Source organism: Thunnus albacares, chromosome 17 (assembly GCF_914725855.1).
Source record: "Thunnus albacares chromosome 17, fThuAlb1.1, whole genome shotgun sequence".
NCBI classification, from domain to species: Eukaryota; Metazoa; Chordata; class Actinopteri; order Scombriformes; family Scombridae; genus Thunnus; species Thunnus albacares.
In genome coordinates, this window is record NC_058122.1 from 20,481,965 (window position 1) to 20,506,894 (window position 24,930).

Sequence of the window (24,930 nt, forward strand, 5' to 3'; positions counted from 1 at the left end):
GGGCCCTGTATTTCCACTAAACTAAAAAGCTACTGAGTAAAAACACATCATTATAAGATGAATATAAAAAACATTTGATATCAGATACAATATACTATAGCTAGAATTCTTTCCTTGAGAAAAATACATATATTATAAACTTACTGTACTTGTGACAGTGTCTCCACTGCTGAACACAACTATTAGTTATTTCTTATTCCACCATGAACCCGCCCCCTCAACAGACTCATCAGGTCAGCAGCAGCTCTTTGTTTCTCCGAGTCCTCTTTTCATTTTCATCTCTCATCCTCAATCCATTTACTATAAAAAAAAAAATCTCTGTCAAACCCCAAACACAACATCTGTTGCACTGGTAAAGGTTTCAAGTTAGTAAGAACCCATAAGTTCCTCATGCCTTATGTTTACACTCATGGATCTCATATATACTTTTCCTTTTAACTCTTTCCTTTTAAAGGCCCATACTATGAGTATACATGATTATTTTAGTTGGCAACATGTTTATTTTCACTTGTTCAAATTAATGAAAAAATAGTACATGGATATCTGGATTAACTCCGGATCTGAATTTAATGAAAAGATACAAATAAACATAAAAATGAAAGAGGCATTATTGTATCATCCTTTAATTGATTTGACAATTTTGCCGCTATGAGGCAACTGAAAATGGGGTTGTATAGTTGTGGACTGAAGGATCATTGATCATTCAGTTTCTACATTTTCAGCATTTTCAATAAATGTTGAACTTTGAGCTACAGTCGTAATTCTTTGTTTCCAAATGAGCGGGAATCACATTTCAGCACTAAAAACACACACAGTGCACACACGCACACCTAGCACATCACACCTACACATGACTCCCACATTATAACAGTGGGTGCTTTGTTATCAACATGAGGCTCGATTCAAGCAGTAAATCCAAGTAATTCAGAGGCAGCACAAAACAAGTGCAACACATTTAATTGCTGTATGGTATGGTGTCACTATAAACAACCAGAACAATTTCTGTTATTTAAAGGCCCCTTCAAAGATGAAAATATCACAACAGCACCAGAGAACAAAAAGAACATGGAGAGCTACATAGTTCTTCACATAGTAGCACTTTATGGAGTTCAGTACCGACAGGAATGCAGACCAACCAATTCTTCATTCTGTGATATTAAAAAAAACAGTTTTTAAAAAATAATAGCCTCCTGCATCCTGTAAGAGGATAGCTGGAGTTGCCAACTACTGTTGTACGCCCTTTCTTTTTAAATTTTATGCAGTATTCAATTCCCTGTAATCACCTGCAGCTGAATAGAAGATAGGTGTTATACTACAGTTAAAAACACATTTTGGGACTTATTCATATTTGATTTATTACATCACAAAGATTATTATTGACCCAGTTTAAACCCATTAAAACATTTTCCAATACATGCAGTAATTAAAGATTTTTTTAAAATAACAGCATCCACTGTCAGGCTAGTACACCCAATGTTGAAGTTATATACTTGAGGAAATTTGCAAAATTACACTTTGCAGAATGTGGTTGTGTCCTCAATTGTAAATCCTAACTTTACATGATAATTTCACCATTTTATTGTTATTGCATTGAAACGACTGACATTTGGATGGCCTTTAACCTTAAATTTGACAAGTTGTTCTGAATGATAATAACAGGGATAACAAGGTTTTACACTCTATATAATTTCTATCAGAGCTGTTTTAGTGACAGAATCCATTACTCATCGGTTTAATGTGCTAAAGAGTCTCATTTTATTTTGTACAAACAATAGAAGAGACAAGACTACGCAGGAAAAGAAAAGCAATCCTTTTGCTCCAGTGGTCCATGGTAGATAGATGATTCCTCCAGGTAGGTTTTTTAGTTCAGCTGAGCTGCATTGATTTGGCAGCATCGGGTGGATGTCACACATGCACTGAACAATGCTCAATGACTTTGCTATCCTATTCCCATTTAAATTGCCTCTACGTTTCCTTTCTGACACCTGTTTAAATCAATGCCTTCCTCTGCAAGTCATGGGCTGAATGTACTAAGGCGCACACCAGCCGCCTCTCAAATCCACTAAAATCAACACAATAATTGAAATATTTTCAAGCTGATTACACCGAAGCCCAGGGCTTGGCTGGTTGCTAAGAGTACGCTCCCTAGTTGCTAGGGGGAGTAAATCATCTTGCATTATTTGATTTTTGTTACTGATATGAAACTGCTAGTCCCTCGATTAAATGTCTCACAGTCAAACACCTAGGGGATGGACAGGAGAGAAAAAATAAAATAGTCACCGCAAACCTGTAAAATAGCATCTCTAACTTCTCTTTTCCATAGGGCTTCAGCACAAATCTATCTGCTTGTTTATGTTTGTTCCTGCTGAAATAAACAGAGCTCGGCTTCCACTCTCATTGAGGAAAAACAGAAAAGACAGCAAAATATCCAGAAATCCCATATCACACTCAGGTTTGGTAAGATCATGAGTAATCTATCTGTCCCTCAAAACAGATTGCACAGTTGAAACCATGGTTTCAATCTCATTGAGATTTGGGCAGACAATCTTATAAATAATAGTCAGTCAAATACAACAAGAACAACATTGACTGAATAATATACTGTCAAACAAGATTCAAAGATAAATCACCTTGACTTGCACACAGGAGTGTCACAATTTATAGAAAACCTTTTTTTCTTCCTTTGAATCAGACATCTCAGTCAATGTAATTAATATGGTATTATATTTAGCAGAAATGCTTGCTTTAAGTATGAGTCAGAAACCTGCAATTTCCTCCCAAAAATATTTCAAGCTCTAATACATTTATTTCCCTCCTTCAGCATGAAAAGGAAGGGGCCACAGTCTACTAAACTACACTCTTGGATCTGATGCTCGCTGATTACAACTGGACCCTCACTTCATTACATTTAATATTAATACTGCATTGAGGAGGATTTTCTCCAAAGACTTGTCAGACATTGAGGGCTGCTCCAGCCGGCCTTGTCAAATGAGATCAGTGCTCACCATAATGGTGAGGTCAAGTGGAGGGGCAGCCTCTCAACTCCATAACAGCCTGACAGCGAGCATTATATTATGATCTGTAAGTATAGAGCACATAGACATACGTAGTCCTACACATTATAAACTACAGATGCACTTGACGCATATCCAAGGTGTGCCATGTCATTAAAAAAGTGTCAAAGTAATCCTCCAAATGGGTGTCAGTTGAATTACTTAATCTACTTATGCAACATTAGATTCTATCTATCAAAGGACTAAACTCCCGTGAAGAGAATACAAGCCATTTAACAATATTCCTTGACCCCGGCTATGAGCTGGCCCCTGATTTTGTCGTTCTGCAGCCAATAGGAAAAAGCTGGCTGACAGCTCCACTAATGGGAGGGTGAGCAGTGATCAGGGCCTGGCTGCTAAATAAACGCCTAACCACGGACCAGAGTCCCTTCATTAGCCGGCCGTCAGGTCTGGCTCGCGGTTGGATCGATAAAGCAGTCTTCTTTTATTTACCAACTAGCACATTTCTAGTAGCTGAGTTGTCTTTAAACTGTGCCGCTGTTTAACTGCTTTATTCAGCCTCTGTATGAGACCATCTGGTCCCCTGTCCTGTAAGTCTCTTCTAAAGCCCAGGCCTGACAAGCAAGAGATATGTCAATGCAGTCCTCAGCACAAAGCAACATCTGCCATGCCTGACGCCCACTATTGTATGGCCATTTAATCTGTCCCCCTCCTCCCCTTAACGGCACACAACAGTTCCTGGTATTATGTTTTGCCACTCAATTAGCATTATCATCCCGCTGAAATAGAAGCCAATTTACCTTTAATGACGTGATTGTTAGATGAGTGACAGCAGTCGGTGCTGCCACTATCGCTAGATAAACGGAGGCCTGCCCCTGTTTTCCTGACTGGTCGTGCTGAGGGCTGGGAAGTCAGAGCCAGCCAATCACGATGGCCTGACTTCACCCCTTCACCACCAACATTGTTTCCTCCAGTTCATAGAGGCAGTGTGCTGGAAAATTGAGTCCAGATTCATTAGGTTTTCAGTGTGCCGCTCGAGTCAGTTAAATTGATACATTTCCTAACAAAATTGAAGTGCTTTTGTGGTGCCTGCGGATGGCTGGTGACCCCACTCGGCCCACTGAGCAGCCGAAGCAAGCTGATGGATCCATTAGACCGCTTAGACTGCTTATTCCTCTCTCTCCATCTCTGACTGACACTGTAAATCTGAACCAATTTCAGACTCTAATCACCATTACAAACCCCTTCCACTGTCCATTTGTTACTCTGCAATTCGAATACACTACCTAGATTGGTTCAGAAATACGAGTTTAGAGGGGCCCTCCTGCTTTCCCATGGTTAAATGGCTCATGACTGGTCCCTTTTCTCAGCTGAAGCAGAAAAGCAGTGGCTACTGGAGGAAAGGGGGGAGTGGAAATAACATCCAGTGAAACAAAAGGCCTTGAACAATTCCCAAAAGATAAACTGGAATTAAGAAATGTGATAGATAAATGAATAAATACGAGGAAAAAATAGAGTGTGAAATTCAGTGAGATGACAGACAGGCCTCAAGGCCACACTGCCGGCTGTGGTAGAAGGGTGTCCCTTGAATAACAATCACTGTTACACCTCCAAAACATTTCCTCATCCACTAGCCATTTTTACCCAAGCTTTTATCTGCTCAGTCAACCGCACAGCACTAGCGAAGCGGCTGGAGGATATTATTTCCCTGTTGGCCCCAGTCATAAAACTCTGCTTAATATGCACTCTATAATTTAAGAAACTTGAATTATAACCCGAATACACCTTGCTTTATATTATCTATCTAACCTTCAACTTTGTTCAACTTTGAATTAGTGACTCTGAACATTTACACATAACAGGTAAAAAAAATGCTCAAAAAAGTCTGAAAGTAAAGCCTCACATGCATTATTTATGCCCTTAAATCATAGCAGTTCAATTGAAGGGCTTATATTGAAAACCGGAGAGCTCACCCGTCAGTCTCTACATCTAATTAACTGCTGCACCTCATATCCTCTAAGTGCAGTGGAAACACATTTTAATTGATATTGAGATGTTTATGCCCTTAGAAAGTAATTAAGATTTTCAATTAATCCTGTCTTATTTCTGGACATCTTGGTTCTGTGTCCTTGAGCGTCCAGCGATTAATTCCCCAAACCTCCTCCAAATGAGGGAACTTCAATTACTCTGCACTGAATCGCAGCCCTGTGAGTGACCTCATCCAAGGCTGCATCATCATTTAAATTAAAGGCAATACAAACCCAATTAAATCATATAAGGGTGGTGAAATCACCTCTACAGTATATAACTGAATGGCTGTCTGGTATATCCCACATAGGTGCTAGTAAACTGGGGAATATCTTTTATGTCTCCCGAGGGTGAGAAGCAGTTGTTGGGTATAAAAACCAGCTGCTTTTAAGTTATCAATAGTTCTATAGCAATCAATTAAAACATCTTTTTCACTGAAATTTGTGTTCCCTTCGGGATCAGAGAGGCAATATGTGCCATTTACGCTGACCTCTTCCCACTCCCCCGCGTCTCCATTTGCTTGTTTACTATATTACTGAACATCCACACATGCAACACACTGCACTACAAAAATGTTTACTCAGATGATAGGAAAAGGGAGACACAGACTTTATCAATCAACTCGAAAACATTTGTTTCCTTTTCCCAGATACAACCTCACTGATATGGGTAAAAGGTAAGGCCTGATATGAAAACATAATCCATCTTGTACAGTATTTTTACACCATTGGAATTACATCTCCTCCAACCTCAAATGTATACATACAATATGACAACACTCTGACTGTCCAAACCTCTATTGTCATGCCAAGAATAAATAATAATTTCTCCTTGCTGCCCTTGCAGTGCTGTTTTGCTCACACATAGAATCACCTGCCCATCTAGGCAACAAAAAGCCTGCTTGGGGATTATGGTGACATAATCTTAGCAGTGGCCTGTGAGTCGGGAGCTGAATGGGTTTGAACCCTCTATGCCATGCTGAGATAACATTTGTCACCGGGGTTCCTGGGCGCCCTATTCATAGATTAGTGGACTGTCGCCTTTTCAGAATGTGAAATGGCTTTGGCACTGCTGCATGTTTATTTTCAAAACCTGTGCCTCCGAGGATGAGGAGAGCATCTTGTCCTTTTCTTGAGAGCTCCACCGCTTGGCCTCACACAAGCACATGGAAATCAGCGGCCTGTGTTGTCAGTGTGAATCTGTGAGGACAGTGGACGCTGAGGAATACAGTTACATCTTGTTGTTGCTCAGTGGTTCTCCTGAGATGATACATAATATGTTTGAAATATCAAGTATTAACGTTGCAGATGTTTCTAAGCTAAACCAGCCTGATTTTTTTTGTTTGCCTTTTCTTGTTCTTGTTCTTTAAACCCAGAACCACTGTTGAAGCCAAAAATAATTAATAACACTCATATCTCTGTTAAAGAAAGACTTTGACATTTTGGGAAATACACTGAATTGCTTTCTCATTGAGAATTAGATGAGAAGATTGATTCCACTCTCATGTCTGTCCTTTAAATATGAAGCTACAGCTTGTGGCCTATTAGCTTAGAGTAGCATAAAGACTGGAAACAGGGGGAAATCCACCTACCAGCACCTCTAAAGCTCACTAATTAAAATGTTATATCTTGTTTGTTTAATCTGTACAAAAACTGAAGTGTAGAGAGAGCAATTCGGGCCGACTATTCGGCTGGGACCAGTAACTTCCCTGCTGGTTGCCTGGCAACCTGCGCCCAGCCGAGGAATAACCATGTGTAAAATGTCAAATTGTTGTTTTTACACTTTTGTAAGAATTAAACAACCAATATATAATGTGTTAATTAGTGAGCTGGAGGTGATTTTGTTACTGCTGCACAGAGCTAGGCTAGCTGTTTTCCCCTGTTCTTCTTTATGCTAAGCTAACCTAACCATCTTCTGGCTATGGCTTCATATTTAACGTACAGACATGAAAGTGGTATTGAAGCATATTTCGCAAAATGCCGAACTATTCCTTTAAGCCATGAACTTCACATTTTCTAGGTTTCAACCGGTATCAAGTCAGTATGAGCCGTGAGTGATTGGTTATTTATTTATTTATTGAAATTCATTCAGAACAGAAGATTTGGGGATGTTCACCGCTGCAAACATCTCTGCTGTCCCTTTCTAAACATCGACGGTGTATTATTTGAGCACGCTTCAAGGGATCTTTAATCAGCCCGAGCGGTCCCCACAGTTAGCATTTATAGAGAATCTTTGCATCACAAAAGGGTGGGATGTGTAAATGAGATGTGACATTTTATTTGTGCAGGGCTATGCAGCAAATAAATAAATATCAGGCCATGACAGACAGAGACTGCTGGGAAAATCTCCTCTACATTGCACTCGCTGGTTAACTGTCACACCATTAAATTGTCTTTCACGTTGACATGTTGCCTTCCGATTGGTTAGCAGATGTAAAAAGAGGGAACACTTGCCAAACAGTTTCCAAGAGCATGAAATTGATATTGTGAATCATATGTGACAGTGACTCTTCTGCCCTATAATTGATCTACATTAAGGCTACAAGGCTACAGCCTGTGATTGGAAAGCGGGGCACATCATGAGGCTCTGTGTATCCCCGGCTGGCAGCCAGAGGAGTTTATTCTTGAACTGGAAAGATTACATCTTCAATTTTACCTGGGGTGTATAGACCTCAGTGGGCCAGCAGATATCTCTCTATAAGTGGGACCTTACTTATTGCTCTTTCAAGTGGTAGATCTATCCATTCACTCTAATTAAATTGAGCTTTTTAATCTGGTTCTTCTAATCCAGAGTCAAGTGTGTTGGGACTTGGATGATGTGATTTGAAAGGGAATACTCTTGATTCACTGAAACACTGTTATCTCTTCTCCACTATTGAAATAAATTTGAAAATGAGGTTTGTGCACTTAAGCACCTCACACTCAGATGACCTGAGCAGGGTGCTTTGCCGTACAATGTGTTCCAAGTAAAGCAGAGGGATATAATGGAAAGTAAAAGCCCTCAATCAGCACCTGACATCTTTTTTAACTGAAATGAAATTATAGGAGGGGGAGTACAACAACGGATCTCAGCGGGGCTCGTAAACTGCATGGCTTTTAAAAATGTATTCATTTATTAATTTTGCCAAACAAACATCGCCTTATCATGTTGGATCATATGTGCCAGATTTTCCAAAATAAAAAAATTGAAATTCCTGGCCAACCGCTGAAATTTAGTGCCAAATCCTTCAGGGAGAATGTTGAGGAAAAAAATAAATTAAAAAAGTAAATAAATCAGTTGGATCTGTATGTCGAATACGACCTCTCCTGCAATCCCAGGGTCCATCTGGCTAAAGGTAAGCCCTCCATTTCAAAAGCAGCAAAGCATCTACCCTCCACTATATAACCTCTCTGCTGAGGGAATCCATGCAGTTTGGTCTTTAAGATCCAGATCAGGACGAGGCTTGATAAAGCTTGTTCTAGCTGGGTATCCAGAGATAGGGGTCTTACCTATGAGTCATTTTCAGCATGATCACCCTTATCTGTGTTGAGCTGGGCTCCCCCGGCTACTCTGAGGCCCTCTGTTTAACCCTGGCCCTCACATGGCTTCACTATACAAAAAAACACTCTCAGCCAACGACGCTTGTTTGTCAGGGATTAAAGGTATTTTCCCTGCCTCTGTCACAGCATCCTTATTTGGCACCAGCAGCTCTCTAATTCAGGTCATGGTGCCATCGCTCTCATCAACAAACTGTAGGCCATTTTCCAAGTTATACTGGCTGACATAAACCTGTGCAAACCAAGTTGGACAAATAACAGTGAAGCCAACTGCCCCAGAGAGGAAAATAAAATGATAAAAATTGAAAAATAAAAAAGTTTAATGGTAGATATTGAGCCCTGATATCTGTAAAAATCATGAGAATGAAAAAAATTGGGGTAGAGATCAAAGCTGTGGGAGAAATTTTGCAGGGATACGAGTGAAAAGAATGGAACAATGAATATATTTTAGGCAATTACCTAAGAGAGCAGAGTTCCATAATTTATGTCTGCCAAGATAAAAGTAATCCACAACACAGAAACTAAAGAGCTGATCTCATAATGGATATTTTAATCAAGTCCCTCGAAAAGAAAGAAGAGCCTATTAAATTCCAATTTTAATTTATGAATAAAGAAATGATTTTGCACCTCAGTGAAATTACCAAAGGCATCCTGCAAGATATTGTGCTGGATTACACATTAAACTTAAAAAATACTCAAATTACTTTGTAAAGGCAGACTATGTTTTAACATGTTTTTATTAAGAAATAGCCCATCATGTAACATACTGCTGTCACTGTTATGCAAGAGGGAAAATAATGAAGTGCAGCTTGTGAAATGGTTAGAAATGTTTTCCAAAAAGGATTTTCATCAATATTTCATGGAGGTTTAAGGGACTCAATAAGGCCTGCTATAGGTTGAAGTGTTGTCTCTATGGTAACAATATAACTGGTATATTTACATCTCTGCCTTGTGGGAACATGCATACATGGAGGGCGACCATCCCCAAAAGGAATATCACAGTAAACTAATCATGAAGCTCTGACACCAGCATCTCTCACGCCAGTGTATCCCAAAGTGAAAAGCTCTCCTCCAGACTAATTGCTAACGTGAGCTGCGCCGTGCACATCCGCTGAGACATCACTCAACATGTCTTTACCACTTTATTAACATTTATGATAAAAAAGAATTATCATCTCAGTTTTTTTTTTGTGTTTTTTTTTTTTTTGCATACTCATTTAGCAAAGTCAACAGGGGATCTCATCTTAAGCCTTGATTTGGAACAGCAATTCAGCCACCTTGCTTCCATCTATTTAGGCTAACATACATTACTGATCAAATAGCCTAAATGGATGTCTAAACGGCAGCTCGTAAACAAACAGCAGCAGGGGGTGAGAATGGTCTTTGCTAAGCATGACACTCTGGGGGGTTGCGGATGGGATCTCTCCTTAGTGACAGGATGTGATCAGAGACATCCCTGCTGAAATCTATCCAGGTTACATGATACCCACAGCAGAGGAAACTGAATTTTAAAAAAATAACAAAACAAACTGTTGACCTCAAATGCACGTACCCTGCAAAAACAAAAAAAAAAGCAATTCTAGGAAAGATGTAACAAAGGCAAGACCTTAGAGAAAAGGAGGAAGGGGGTAGAAAAAGAGAGGTAAGGATAAAATGTATGTGTGAACAGGCTGGTGTGTATTTGTCCAGGTAAAGCCAAGAGGGAGAAATAAATGGGGAGATGGGACTAAAAAGAAGGGAAATGACAGAAGAGGAGAAGGAAGTATTGGGGTCACACTGATGGGCGTTGAATTATACTGTGAATTGAATGAACTCATCTTTAAAAGACTACTGTGTATTTCCCCTTTATTGAGAGAATAGCCATATTAACATCCTGTTCTCTTTGTGAAGTCAAAGCCATATCCGATGATGATTGGGTTTGGGAAATGCCCTGATGGAAAAATAGAACCCATTGCATCCACATCACCATCTCACACCACATTGGCATATGCGGCTCACTGCTTCCCACTTTTGGCCAAAATTGAAGAGCTTGCACAGAGGAAAATAAATAGATGGTTGAATAGCAATGGCCTCTGCCACTGAACCTTTTATCAGTGGGAATCTAACAGCCGTGCCGTTTCAGAATTTCAGTTTAGCTTCCGATTACGGTATGTCCCGGCATTTTATTCCCTACATCTCTATGCTTCATAGCCTTCAAACACTTCTCGGTAACTGCCTATTATCCAACAGTTCCACTCCACTGACCCTGCCAATAAAACTTTTCATATCCTTATAAATGAACTCAATTGCCACGTTCTAAACATTTACACTGCACTAACAGATCATCTCCACACCTTGGAATTGGCTAAATTCCCTTTTCCTTATGAATATATAGGAGGAGATTAGAGATATGATAGCTTTTCAGATTGCTGCACCCAGTGAAATTAGTTTAGTGAGCATTTACAGACTAAATTGGAACCATTAAATAGCGGATTGAATTGATGGCACATTCATTGTCTCTCCATCGGTATCACTGTAAAATCAATTAGCCGTCACTTTTCCATTCTCAATAAAGTATGATTGTCAGCTACGGATGAATAAAGAAGACCCTGACAGCCACTCAGACCAGAACACCATGTGAAAACAAATCTGTGTGTAGGCCAAGAGCTGGAAAATGTGATCTGTAATTGTGCAAAAATAGGCACAATTGTCTTCATCAAAAGGCCACAATGCATAAGATGGGCCATTAGTTTAAAAATTTACCACATCAAAGTGATACTGAGCACACGAAAAGCTGCAACAATTGTTTCACTGCAAGGATAAATAAAGAATGCTTATTGAATTTTTATTATTCATGCAGAAATGTTCATTATTTTCTCTTATTGTAGATACAACAGATCATGTGAAAACAGTCTTTTTGTATGTAAGACAGAATTGCAACACTGTGACATGCCATAGTTCCCCAGTCACTAAAATGGCCAGAGCTGAACACACACTGAACACTGCTCATAATTTTCAAATGGATAAAATATGATGTAGGCTTACACACACAGTACGATGAAAAAGATTACATCATAGATATACATACATTTATAAACAGAAAATTTCTATCATGTGATATTCCACTTCCTGCTTTCTCTATCAATAAGGGGAATATCATTTGTATGATCAAACGGTTTGTTTGTTTGTTCATTGCCAGTCAGCTGTTCAGTTTTGTTTGCACATCAAACCGCATTATGTCTGTCAACTTGCCAGAGGCACTGCTGAGTGTCCTCTGAGATCAAGACTTTCATCTAATTTTTCCTTCTAATGAAATCAAATAGGGTCTCCCAATATCCCTCATCACAAAGCTTTGTGCAATATCCTCAGTGAGAGTCTCTGCTCTGACAGCTGAAGTCCCCCCTCTTTATTTTTTTTTTCTGTGTAGAGTAACATATGAACATGCATATGAAAATTACCAGAGGCAGCAGCATCACATATGCTATTATGCCATAGATGGCACAATGAAACAATGCCAGTTTTTCATTAAACCATTTTGTTGAATTGATAGAACAGCTGAAGCATTTTTTTTTTCTGGATATGCCAAAACAATGTGGCCAACACGATGCATGGACTGGAAACACTGTAACGTCTAAGACCTGCCAAAAAGTATTAGCCAGCATTGCTAATTATGCAAAGTTGCCGTTCCTCTTCGATTTTTGCACAGAATTCGCAAGTTTCAACACATTTTTACCACATGAAATTCCATTATTTAAAAAGTGGAGCAGCAATATTGTTCGACTTTGTTGGGTTAAAGCATCTGATCACAGAAAAAATGCCATCAATCAGATGTTCAATCAAGAATTTCATTCCTGCAATTTGCTGCAAATAAACATGAGAAAATGTGTTTCACCAAAGCCAATGTAAATCCAAACCTTTTCATTCCCAGTAATCTCAGTAAGACCTCTCAGTGTCCTAAAGGAAATGATAATATGCAGCTAAAATGCAAGCCATGCTGGGTGGATGATTAAAAAAAAATGGATGTGCCACAGCATTTACAGGTACAGGTATTAAATTCACTGTCAGGACCACATTGCTCTAATTTCTAAAAAATTAATGAATCCTCATCTCCATACTGCAATTACTCTGGTGCGCATTGTATTGGCAGAGGACTGGTTATCTCCACACAAAGTAAAGGGCTTTAGGATTCTCAGATGAAAGGTGAGATGGAAATGCGATCCGGTATTATTGCTTCATGTTATCAACACTTCAGCTTCCAGTATATGTACTGATACATAGTAGATGCTCATCTCAGAGGTAAATACTTTGATTTCATGAATACAAATGGTTGTTCACAATAGGCAGGGTAAGAATTCAATCTATATCAATCTGATTCAGCGACTATTCCAGGCCCTTAGAAGAGAATGAAGGGATCCAGCGCCAGCCTTCAGATATGAGCTCAGTGTTTGGTTAGAGCAAAGAGGGAAGGTATAATAAACCGCCTGTGTATTTTGCAGTTAGCCAATAGCTGCTGAGCTCTCAGGTATGGTGTGAGATTGACAATGTTTAAGGAGGCAGGCCGAGCAGAGTCAGGGTCAGAGGATGTCCCAGGTAGTAGATCAACCTCAGACCAGCCGAGGAGCTCTTTAATGTTCAGGAACTAGTGGAAGGTGAGAAAAGCTTAAGGAGGCTTTCTCATGAACCTGGCTGACCTGGGGGAGAGGCTGTAGGGGAGGCCCGGGGCTTCGGTGGAAAATAGACAGCTGATGTTTGGTAGCAGGTGGGGTGCCGCTCTGTCCACAGGTGCTGCACAGATGCCTCCGAAGCAGAGCAAGCACCAGTTATCCAGGGACACTGGGACATGCTGGAGTCTCCTGATTCAGTCTCACCCACAGCCCTCGCATCTGCTCAGCCATTCTTTAGGAGTAATTAAACATGGCACTGGATGGGCACATGATGGATGCTGGGAAACAAGGACTGAAAACTGACTTTTTTTTTCCTTTAGGGTTCAATGGCAACAAATGAAGTGACATTCTTTTTTATTTTCATCTTAGGTTGAGTGATATTTTGTACGTACAAGTGAGGTCATGACCAGTTGTTGTCTTCCAAGGAGAATTTTCAAGATGTTCAATATTTCAAAGCCATAATTGAGAATAAATGTAATGTATGTGGAAATGCTGTTCAATTGGTGTCATAATTGCTATTTGGAGGATTCATAATTATAGAGTGCAGCCATCAGATAAAGGAGTGCAGATAAAAAGGAGTTGGGCTGGTAATGGAAATCTGTTTGGAGAGGAATAGTTTCTAATAAGTAATTTTGCCTAATAAACTATAACCGATTTAATCTCCACCTTATCAGGCTAAGATTTCACCACTTTCCTTTTTAATTGGCTATTTTGTAATCCCGATTCCCAACAGAGCGGATGGTCTGTCTCCCTCTCCTGAGAGTTAGCATGAAATCAGTTTGAAACACTGTGTCAATCTCATTCTGAAGTGGCCATCTGGCCAGTGTACAGAAGCTGGGGATGGCATGCTGAACCATGGGGTCTCTGTGAGGCAATCATCAGCAGATTTACACAATGTGTTAATGCAAATTTAATAGAGACTTCCTATCGGCCACTTTAATCTTCCATGTGTTCTCAGTGTCAGCCCGACTAAAACTTACACTTCAACAGGAAACCGTAGTCATCTCCCACAGACCAAAAATTTAGCTACTGTGATTTTAGGTTCATGTTCCCTTTTCTTTGTTCACAGATATTTCTCATGTATTCAATCATGAGTGAAGTGGAGTAGTAGTGACATTTAGCAAGATTTCAGGTGATAAAATGGTAATACCCAAACACCTTAATCGTTACAGCTACTTATTGTAGTCCAACCACACAAATGCTAACAATTTTTAGTGATGTACTTTAAAAACTGTTGCCCCATTTCAGTTTTTAATCCATAGAGCAGTGATTTGATGGATTTGATGGAAGCCAACATGGGTTTTACATTGATTTTAATGCTTGGTTCATGGCTGACATATGTTTCCATCCACAGGACAAACCAACATTAGACTCTGTCGCTTTTAAAATAGAGATAACAGTGGTACACATGGATTATACATTATTCAGTGCTAATAGTAGACTCACATTATGCACTGGCACGGCCCTGAGAGTCTTGCATAAGTGTGGACTTCTACATCAGGCAGTACAGCAAAAGTCAAAATCAGCATTAGCCAGCTGCAGAATGGTGTGATGTTAAACTAGGAAGTCACTTGCTGATTTTACTGTTGTGCCCAAGACACCAAACAAATAAAAAATATTTTGTTATTTTAGTTAAATCAACACTATACCCCAGAAACTGACGTTTACAGCTTTTCAAGTCAGTATAGCTTCATTCAATTTCAAAATTCTTTAATGAATTATATTTTATAGGCTGTAATTGCATCCAAAACCCAGTGCAAAAGGTCCACTGGAACTCTGCAGTGGGATCACTGAGCAAAATGTCAATTCCCTCAATTCATTAAAAAAGAATATATCATGCAGGGCCACAGCTAGGAATTCTGGGATCCTTTAAAGATTATTGTTCTGGGCCATGCTTAATTAATTCATACACCCCACTAAGATTTTTATGGTCCCTCTCGAGCTGTGGGCCCCTTATATTATCCCCACCTTTCACCTTACTCTATAGTTGCATTGGATTTTTCTCGGATATCATTTAAATTGGGGGAATAATGCGTGTTTTGAATGTGTACTTTGAGAACCTATAGAAATGCCAGAACATCCTAAAAAATATATAATATTGCAAAAGTTTTCTTACTTTCTTACTAAGTTCATCTACTAAACTGGCATAGTATGTGCTTCTCTTTCTCTGCAGCAGTGGCATTTAGATAGAGACAAAAAACAAAAAAAAACAAATGTCATATTAGGTCTTAGGAGCTGTTTTGATTATCTAATTATGTTCTGTCCTCTTCCAAACATTTGCATAGCTGTACTTGACAGAAACACATCTTATTGTGCTGGATTTTGGAAATTTAAGATTGTATAACATCAGAATGGAGACATACCAGTGGAATTCAGAGATGGAAAATCCAGCCCAGCATCACGAACTTAAACATCTTTTCAACAGAGAACAAAGAACTTCCATACAGCCCGAGGGTTGCTCAATGAATGGGGCCGAAGCTTTATTGTAATAGTGCTTTTTTTTCAAAGCCGGTATATATGTAGCCTGATCACCAGAAAATTATACTGGCTGCTCTCTCAGTGACCTTTTTGCATTTTTTTCCACCCCATTCTCTATGGAGGGGCACATCAGTGTGACATCACAGATTACAGGGTGTGGAAAATCCTCTCTTGTTTCATGTTATTGCAGAAATTATGGATTCTGTTCCTTGACACACTGTAGCAATAGCACATTTTGAAGCTGAATAGCTGAGTGCTTGAAACAGAGACACAGCCCCGGAACAATCTGGACCAGTTCAACTTCATCTTTGTTTGTTTGTTTTGCTTAATTTTTTTTTTCTAAAATCAAATGCTCTCTACTTTCCAGGAACCAGAAATCAGTGATGAATGTCTTACTGTATATTTAAATGGCTTATATAGCTATTAAACATGGAGAGCGACTTCATTAATAACTCCCAAAACATGCCTGAGATTTTTGTTTTTTTCACTACATAGGAATCAGTTGCCAGGAAACAGTTCTGCCTATTTGTGCTTTCCAAAAAGTGCTTTGTATCAACTGGCAACGAGTCTCGTACAAGAACAAAAGTTGTTGTTTTTTTCTCAGCACATTCTCCACTTGAGGACGGATGTTGATCAGAAGAGGTCCCTTTTCTAATGCATGCATATACATCTGGACAATGTCTAAGTGTCGAATATGATCTTTTTGCAGCTTAAAAAAAAAATCACTGATAGAAAAAAAAATGTGTTGACATACAAAGAAGTGCAAATGTTGTTGGTAGGTCAGTGAAGCTTTTGAGAGCTGTAGAGAAGAGTACATGTATAAAATGTAAATTGTTCCTCCTTTTTACTTGTACATTTAGTTGCTTTTAGTGTTTGAAAACACTGAGGGAAGCAATAGAAGCTTTTTCTTCTTCTGTGTGCATGTGTTTTTTGTCTACAGTTAATTTCTTTCATTTTCATTAATTTAAAGTCCAACACAGTTGTGTATTTGCTCATTTTACATTAAGGGAAGATGAGTTAAAGTATAAGATAACAGTGCAATTTTGTGCTTTTGTTCACAGACAGTAAATAGACATTGTCTTGCCAAGTCCCCCTCTGTATTATTTGCTTTGCCCCTGTCAGGTCCTTTGTTGTTTCATAATGCAGCTCTACAATGCTACTACACCAGTCACATACGCATCACTAGTCTCCAGTGGGAGTATTGTTATGTAAATGCATATTAATGAACTTCCCTGTGAACAAGTGCACTGCCACTGGTGTTGGAGATGTATCAAGGCAACAGAGGACACTGTCTCCCTGCAGTATTATTGATATACATGAAATAAAACATACATACTTTGACGATGATCAGTAAGTTAATGGGCAACAAACCTCTGCTTGTCATAGTTCCTTTTATTCTACATCAAATAGGTCACAGAGTTCACAAGCATCACATGAATAAAAGAAAGACATCCAGTCAGAGAGTGAGTCATACTTCATACATCAATGAGTCCTGAATACCTCTGTCTGAAACTGGGAAACATAAAAACCCTCTAGAAACTATATAATAACCCATAATGACAATATTTATTCTAATCAGTTAAAATGTTGCACAAGTTTTTCTTTTCTTTTCTTTTCTTTCTTTTTTATAGTTTTGACACACAAAACATTTTGAATTCATTTTGTTTTTACTTGTTGGACCTCTTAGCTTTTAGGCGCTCTCAAATAGTATCGGTCATGCCAAATTCTGAAGTAATTAAAACAGTCAGACGCACTCAGAATGGTTTTTAAGAAAATGACATTGTCATATCTGCATAAGACAGGGGACTGAATTTGAATGAACAGCTAAGAACAGGTAAATAAAAACCTTTGATTTCATTTCAGCTTGAGTGTTTCTTAACAAAAGAGACATGGCTAAAGAAAGAAAATGGATATCAAAATGGAAATTTCCCTAGCTGTTTAATTGGATGGCCACTTTTACTTAACTTATCTTTGCAGCCCAACTCATTCAATGGAAGTGAGCATTTCCAATTAGAGAAAATAACTTCTCGATTTAAAAGCATGGCTTTTACTGTGGTATTTGGTTAAGATGGCATGTAACAGTGTAAACAAATAAGACACTCAGTGATGTCCTCTTGTAACCCTGCATGTGTCTGTCAAATGTGCTCGTAAACATACATATATAGTACTAATATCACTTTTCCTGGTTTATAAGACACATGTCCTATAACATAAAACATACACTTATTTATAGCTCAGAAAATCCTCATTCATTCTGGCACAAACAACCACCCTAGAGATCACCTCTAAGTAAGTCAATATGACATCAATCATGATGAATGACATTTTAAATGGCACACCGTTACAATCTTAAAAATACTGCAAGCTGAGTTAAGAACAAATGATTTCATCCCATATAGCCTCAGAATAATGGAAAAGGCTCCTACATTATTGTCCATTTTTTCCTGGAAGCTATAGAGACTGACATTAATCCCAACTGTCTGTAAAATTGAAGCAATAAAAACCACAAGCAGTGGCATCAAATTTCACCATAGTGATGTTCCTCAAAAATATAGATCCATAGACAAACAATGATATACTTGATTGTTTCAGTAAAAAATTCCTGGACTCTCTGCATTCCCTTTGTTGTACATGAGAGAGACATTACACCAATGGTGGAATATGACCTCGTTTGCTGCAAAGACGAAATTTAATTAACAGAGCAAACAGCGTCTGCCAATATGCCTCCATAGAGACTGCCAAGGATAAGAAATACCTTTCACAAGAACCTGCAATACTGTCTAAGACTGGACCAACAGTTGGACACATAGCACCAACCCTTAATTCATAGATTTAAAACAAGCATTAATTGAGATCAGTGAAAGGATACTCTGTACATACTATCACCAATGCAATAAAGATCATAAGGTCATACTCATGAAAGCAGCAGGAGTGGAGTTTGGAGCCAATAGTGTGTTTCTTTGCTTCAGCAGCAGAGTAAAAACTCTACTATCTTCTCTAATATCATCGGCATTTTTTTGTTCTTAACTTGTAAAATTGCTCACTTGACTTTGTCACTGTTCTTCTTTGCTAGCCTTATTGTGCCAAAATAAACTGAAAATCCTCAGAGGACCTATGTGTGTTTTTAAATCCAATATGGTCCATCCCATGGCCAAACTCACTTTACTACACATAGTAATGATAACTAGATTCACACTACACAGCCCTTCAGGAGATACACTATATAGACATGCATACACGTACTGTATACACCAGCAGGGGACCAAATTGATACAAACAGTTCAGAACGGGTAAATAAAATGTAATATCATTTCAGCATCAGTGTTTCTAAAGGTACAATCCATGATCCAAATGTAAACAAAATGGCACCCTTACCACCTAAATTCAAAAAAACAGCACTCAAATAGATTGGCAGGTCTCTTGACACAGATATAGACGCAGAAAACAAATAATAAATCTAACTTTTTTTCTGCTGCTGTTTAATGTTTTTTTACATCAGTTATATTTTTGTAAATATGTAAAAATGCTATTTTTTTTATGATTTACAAACTCTTCAATCATGGATGTGAATCACGCTCATATTTACATGTGAAAAAAATAAGGATTGGGCCTTTAACAAAGGCTAACCAGAGAAATGCATATCAAAATAGACATTTTCTTACTGTCTGGCTAATTGGATGGTCACTTTTTTCTTAACGTTTGCCTCCCGCACAATTAAGTGATGTGAACATATACCGTGAAGTGTGGATACAGTATAGAATAAGGATGTTTGATTCAAGTAATGCATCACCTTTGAACTTTGCTAATGACTGTAGGTGCTGTCTTGACCTTTCTCTGCCTTTACAATGTGCTAACATCTCACAACTTGTGTGAAAACAACACCTTCACATGGCAAACGGCAATAGAGATGGTGCTCTATTACCCATGTAGCCCATTCATGGTTATGGTTATTATTCCTCTTTGTGCTCTGCCTGAGACTTAAAACACTTCCAGAGAAGACTAGCTTGATGGTTGAGTGAACTGATTTGTTTGCCCTGGGAATTGTTCATGTGCTATCAAGAACTAATAAAATACACAAGAAGTCTGGACTGCCTGGACAGGGAGCACATCATCTCCTGTGAGACAAACAAACAAAAAATAAAAATAAAACAATAGATAGTCCCACTAAATGTCACTATGTCTATGTCTTTTCTCATTTTTTAATCTTTAACGCAGCAGTATAATTGGTTTCTGTGATATCAAATTCATAGCTAAAGTGAGCAGCATCCAAACTTCAGTAAACAATTTTAAGCCTAATTTGGTATGAGACATGACTGGCCCAGTGGCAGTGTGCAACTTCAATTATGATAAGGATTAAGCACATGCAATCAAAAGATAGAACAAGATAATGTGCAAAGATACATTTGGCAAGCAAGCAATTAATTGGTGAAGCATGACACCCTGCCTGCAAAAGATGGGGCAGAAGATGATGTTTCAACACTTCAACATTATTAATGGCAAAGACTACTGATTCCTCCCTGTTCCTGTGAATTGGCTGCAGTCATCACAGGAAAGGCTGTCGTATGATTTGGAGGAGCCAGACGGAGCTGTCAGGGAGTCCACTGCGTTTGGTGGTCGCTGTCTGTAACTGCTGTCTGTGCTTAGTGACCCCAGGAGGCAGAAAATGACCGAGTTCACAAGTTGATTAATGAGTGCGATGCCACCAGTTGTCAAACTCTGACACTGATTGTGAAGGTTCAAGCTTTTTTTTATGAGGGAAAAATAAAATACTATATCATTTGATGAATCAATTTTGTGCTGAAAATTAATTATGATTCATACAAGACCGGTCATGAACACGCATTTAAGGAAATATATGTGCTGTATACTCAAAAGCAAATAAAATAGATCAGGAGGTTTTGCAGAATTGGCTGATATGAGCAGATCGCACTCTGATCTTGACAGGGTGACATGGCTTGTTGAGAAAATATAATGACAAATCTAGTTTTCACTTCACAGGAGAAATGGCTTCAGAGATGTAGTAGCGATGATAACATATGTTAAATCTGTTTGGCTGCTGACTGTCCAACTGTTAGGAGAGATGATGAGATTAATTAGGAGTGGGATGGCTACTGAGGGAGAGATGAAGCTGTCATTATACAGTAGGTGTTGAGTAATGATGACTGCCTTTTCTTTATCTTTGGCGAGACTGTCTCCGCCGTGCTTTTAACTCTGACCCAATTAATACCCCAGGTAAACAGGCTCCTGCTGCGGTCACAGGCTCATTCCTCTTGGGATTACCAGTGAAATGAAGCTGTACATTTTATCTGTGCATCATGGTTGGAAAGTCAACTTGACAGAACACGGGGCACTTGATAAACAGTCTATCTAGGGCACACACTGTATAGCAGGTCTCTCAGGGGGAGTAGACAAAACCCAAGACATTACAGAGAAACCCAAAGCAAATTATCCTGACATGGATGAAACAATAGCAAATTGGACAAATGATATAATTTGAGTCATATAGGCCCCAGCAGAGTCTGGTTGTTTCTTGCACTCTGAGGGATTTGGAAACAAGAATAGTGTTTGATGGTAAAGGTCAGGAAACAAAGGTGGCCTTCCATAGAAGTGAAACACAACCAGCACCAAATGTATTCATTATTTTGTTCCTGTTTAGTGATGTGCCTCATATGAGAGGAATACTGCTTTCATTATTCAGGAGTGTTTCCTTTGGTCTTTGCTCAAAATACAAAGAGATTTGAGGGATTGTCGAAGGTGCCAACCACAGAGGCAGCGCTGTCTCATTTTCTACACACATATAAATCATTTTGGTATATTTCTGACACCGAGCACTGCTCCTCACCAATATTACCCATGCTGCTACCTTACCGCTACACTGTCATACAGCTTCAGAAAATACAAACAGATATGGCATGCTTAAAAAAAATCAATTTACAGTACACCTTCTCATTCTAAACACGTTACTTCTCCACTTGTCCAGCTAATTAGACTTGATTAACCATGAGGGAATGGAGTGATGTAAATGTGACTTTCCACTTAAAAATCAATTATGGTTTTTTTTTGAGTCAGAGAACAAATGTGTTAAATAAGTTCAGGGGGACAAAGGTCTCTATGGGATTTAAAATTCCTCAACTGGTGTATGGATGTCTCCTTGGTAAGGATGTGGTAGGTTGGGGAAATCTTAGTCTAGACTGAGTGTGCACTTTTCAGCAGGAGGGAGCCACAGTGAGTCATTAATCACCCGCCACTGACACTGAAAACCTTCTGCCCCTCATAAGGGCAAAATAACCTCTAACAATGAGAGGAACTAAGTGGCCAGAGACAATGGGATATTGCGCGGTAGTTTATGTTCCTCTCATAAGCAGCCCAGCCAGCCTCAGAAGATGGAGCAGCCATTCGATGCAGCTCCCTGACTGTATACAGCAGCGGGGAGGGACATTACATGGACGGCCTCAGTGAAGCGGCCTACAGATTCAAAGTGCATAGTGGAACGTACACCGTTTCTCACTATGAAACAGACCCTCTGTAGCATCATTATATCCACATTTGGGGCTGAAAACTACAAAACAAGATATTGCAACAAGAAAACTGTCGAGTTTAATGGCACGAAAAGCGTTAAAATATTCAACTTCAGCTGAGGTCATTAGACACCATTCACCATTGCAAACATGACACTAGTCTTGTTTTTTTAGTTTTTATATTGCCACTATCAAAGATGAGAGGGAGAGTGGTGGAGGAAGTATTCAGATCCTTTACTGAAGTAAAACTATCAAAACCATTACTGTAAAAATTACAGGTGAAAGTACATTGAAAATGCAAGTATTTTTGGTAAAATGTACTTAAAGTATCAAAAATGAAAGTACTCAATGCAGAATCATGGCTACTGTGAGTGTTACACTAATATATAATATACACTAATTGACAATTTCATATAACATACATCATATTTCATAATCCCATATGTTTTGTACTTACAGTATTAAATTGTACAGTATTTAAATCTGTCAAATACATGTAGTGGAGTAAAAGAACAATATTTTCCTCTGAAATGTGGTATAGTTTATATGTAAAGTGGCATGAAATGGAAATACTTACATAAAGTACAAATAATAGTTCAACATTTTGGAAAAAGCGCTTATTAATTTTCTTTCCGACAGTTAGATGAGAAGATTGACACCACCATAGCCAGCAGCAGGTTAGCTTAGAAAGACTGTAAACAGGGGAAAACGGTTAGCCTGGCTCTTTCAGAGAGTAATCTACCAGTACTTCTAAAGTTCATGTTTTCTATATGACATGTTAAGTCTTGTTTGTTCAATCCATACAAAAACTGAAGTATAAAAATGCCTATTCGACGTTGTACAGAGGGTAATGTACTGGATAATTTCTTGGCTCTGAGCAGTTGCCAGGCAACCAGTGTAGACTCCAGTGTGGAAGTACCTTAAAGTGCAACGCCACCAATGACCGCTAGATGCTGGCTCCAAAAAATCTCTGGCTCGATTTTACTCCCGTTCAAAAAGCGTCAACTTCTCACTAGCAATACTAAATCAATCATTTTTTTTCAACGATTCATTATGGTCTGAATCACAAAATTTGGGCTCTCTATTAAGTGCGCTGGTGGTCATTTTGGATGTGGGTTTTTTGTTCAGATTTTGGAAGTTCAACCTCAGCTCCTCTAATAAGTCTATAATAAACTGCATAGCCAAAATAAAGATACTCAGATCCTTATGGCCAAAAATGTCCTAATTTAAATCTATTAAAACTGTAATTTTTGATTCCATGGTTATTATAGTATAAAATCATGCATTCTATTATATCAGGCTTTCAATCTAGAGCCCTGGTTTCAAAATTGTAGTTTTTACTATTTTCTAATACATGCTATTTTCCTGGTTTCCAGTAGGGGCATTGCTGCTGTATTAAAGAGTACTGCAGGCTAATGTGGCAAATGTATGCAACTAAAATGATGTGTGCGTGTTGATATGGATGTTGGAGAGTGGTGTGTGTGTGTGTGTGTGTGATTGACAGTTTGCTCACCCACTGCTCTCCCCGGGTCTAGGACTGAGTTGGACTATTGTATTCCGGTAAGTTTAATGTTACTTGATAAAGATACCTCCCCTGTCAGCACAATTTAGCTAAAGTAGCTAATGTTAGCCTGAGTGTGAACCACTCAGTGTACCCAGTAAGCTAGTGTTTGCTTTGGTCCGAGGTAGTGGGGTGTGTTTCCAGAGCGTGAAAGGCAACGTCCTGCACTCCTTATTTGGAAGGTCCTGGCTCCAAATAGAAAAGATGGCGCCGACCATAAGCTGCAACTCTTGGCTTCAAACCAGCTCCAATGCAAACCAATGGGTGATGTCACACCTTGCTACATCCATCAATTCATGGATTATACTAATAACTTCCCGGAAAGCAGTGAATTACCAATTTTGCACTTTGGTTTTTTTTTACGTATTAAACAATTTCCCAAAATGACAAATCATTCCTTTAAATACAGTACTTGAGTAATTGTATTTCGTTACATGTGTCAGAGATGGATGACACTTAATTTTTCTTCATCATCACACTGCCAGATTTTAAAAACATAGGCTATCTATTTGCATCATATTGTCAACGATTAGGACTGTCAAAGAATTTGATTCTCATCTGGCAACAGAGGTGAATAATATGGATTTCAACACTCACATAGGCTATTTATCATTTCCTACACCAGCTAAGTCAGTATTAGTGAGCGCACACAGCTGTCACTGGAAAACAAAAGAGCTGAGTTTGTTCAGTTTCCTAAATTGTGTTGTCAGTATCATCATACTGCACCTCTCCAGTGAGAATAAACTGGGGGGTGGAAATGACAGATTTGACAGAATGAGACACAAGGATGATTTTCATGGAGGATGTTGTGCTACAGTGAAACAGCTTATTTGCAGTGAAAGCTTATTTGATTATTAATCCTTAAACACACAGTTGTATCTATCCACAAGTCAATTCAATCGTTGCCAGCTGGAGAAACAGTATGTTATTTAAATATTTGGTGATGTTTAGTTTTTCCCAGATGTAAAAGGAGAGACTTGTGAATTCTTAAACTGAGAGACATTCGTCTTCGCTATTGATTGTATTAGTCTCATATTAAACATCATGTTTGTCACAGGAATTTTGTACCTGAGACCTGCGTGATTAAAAGAGAGAGAAATGGCACCTTCAGTTATAACACACATTTGCATCCCAGATCTCATGAAGGCCTGA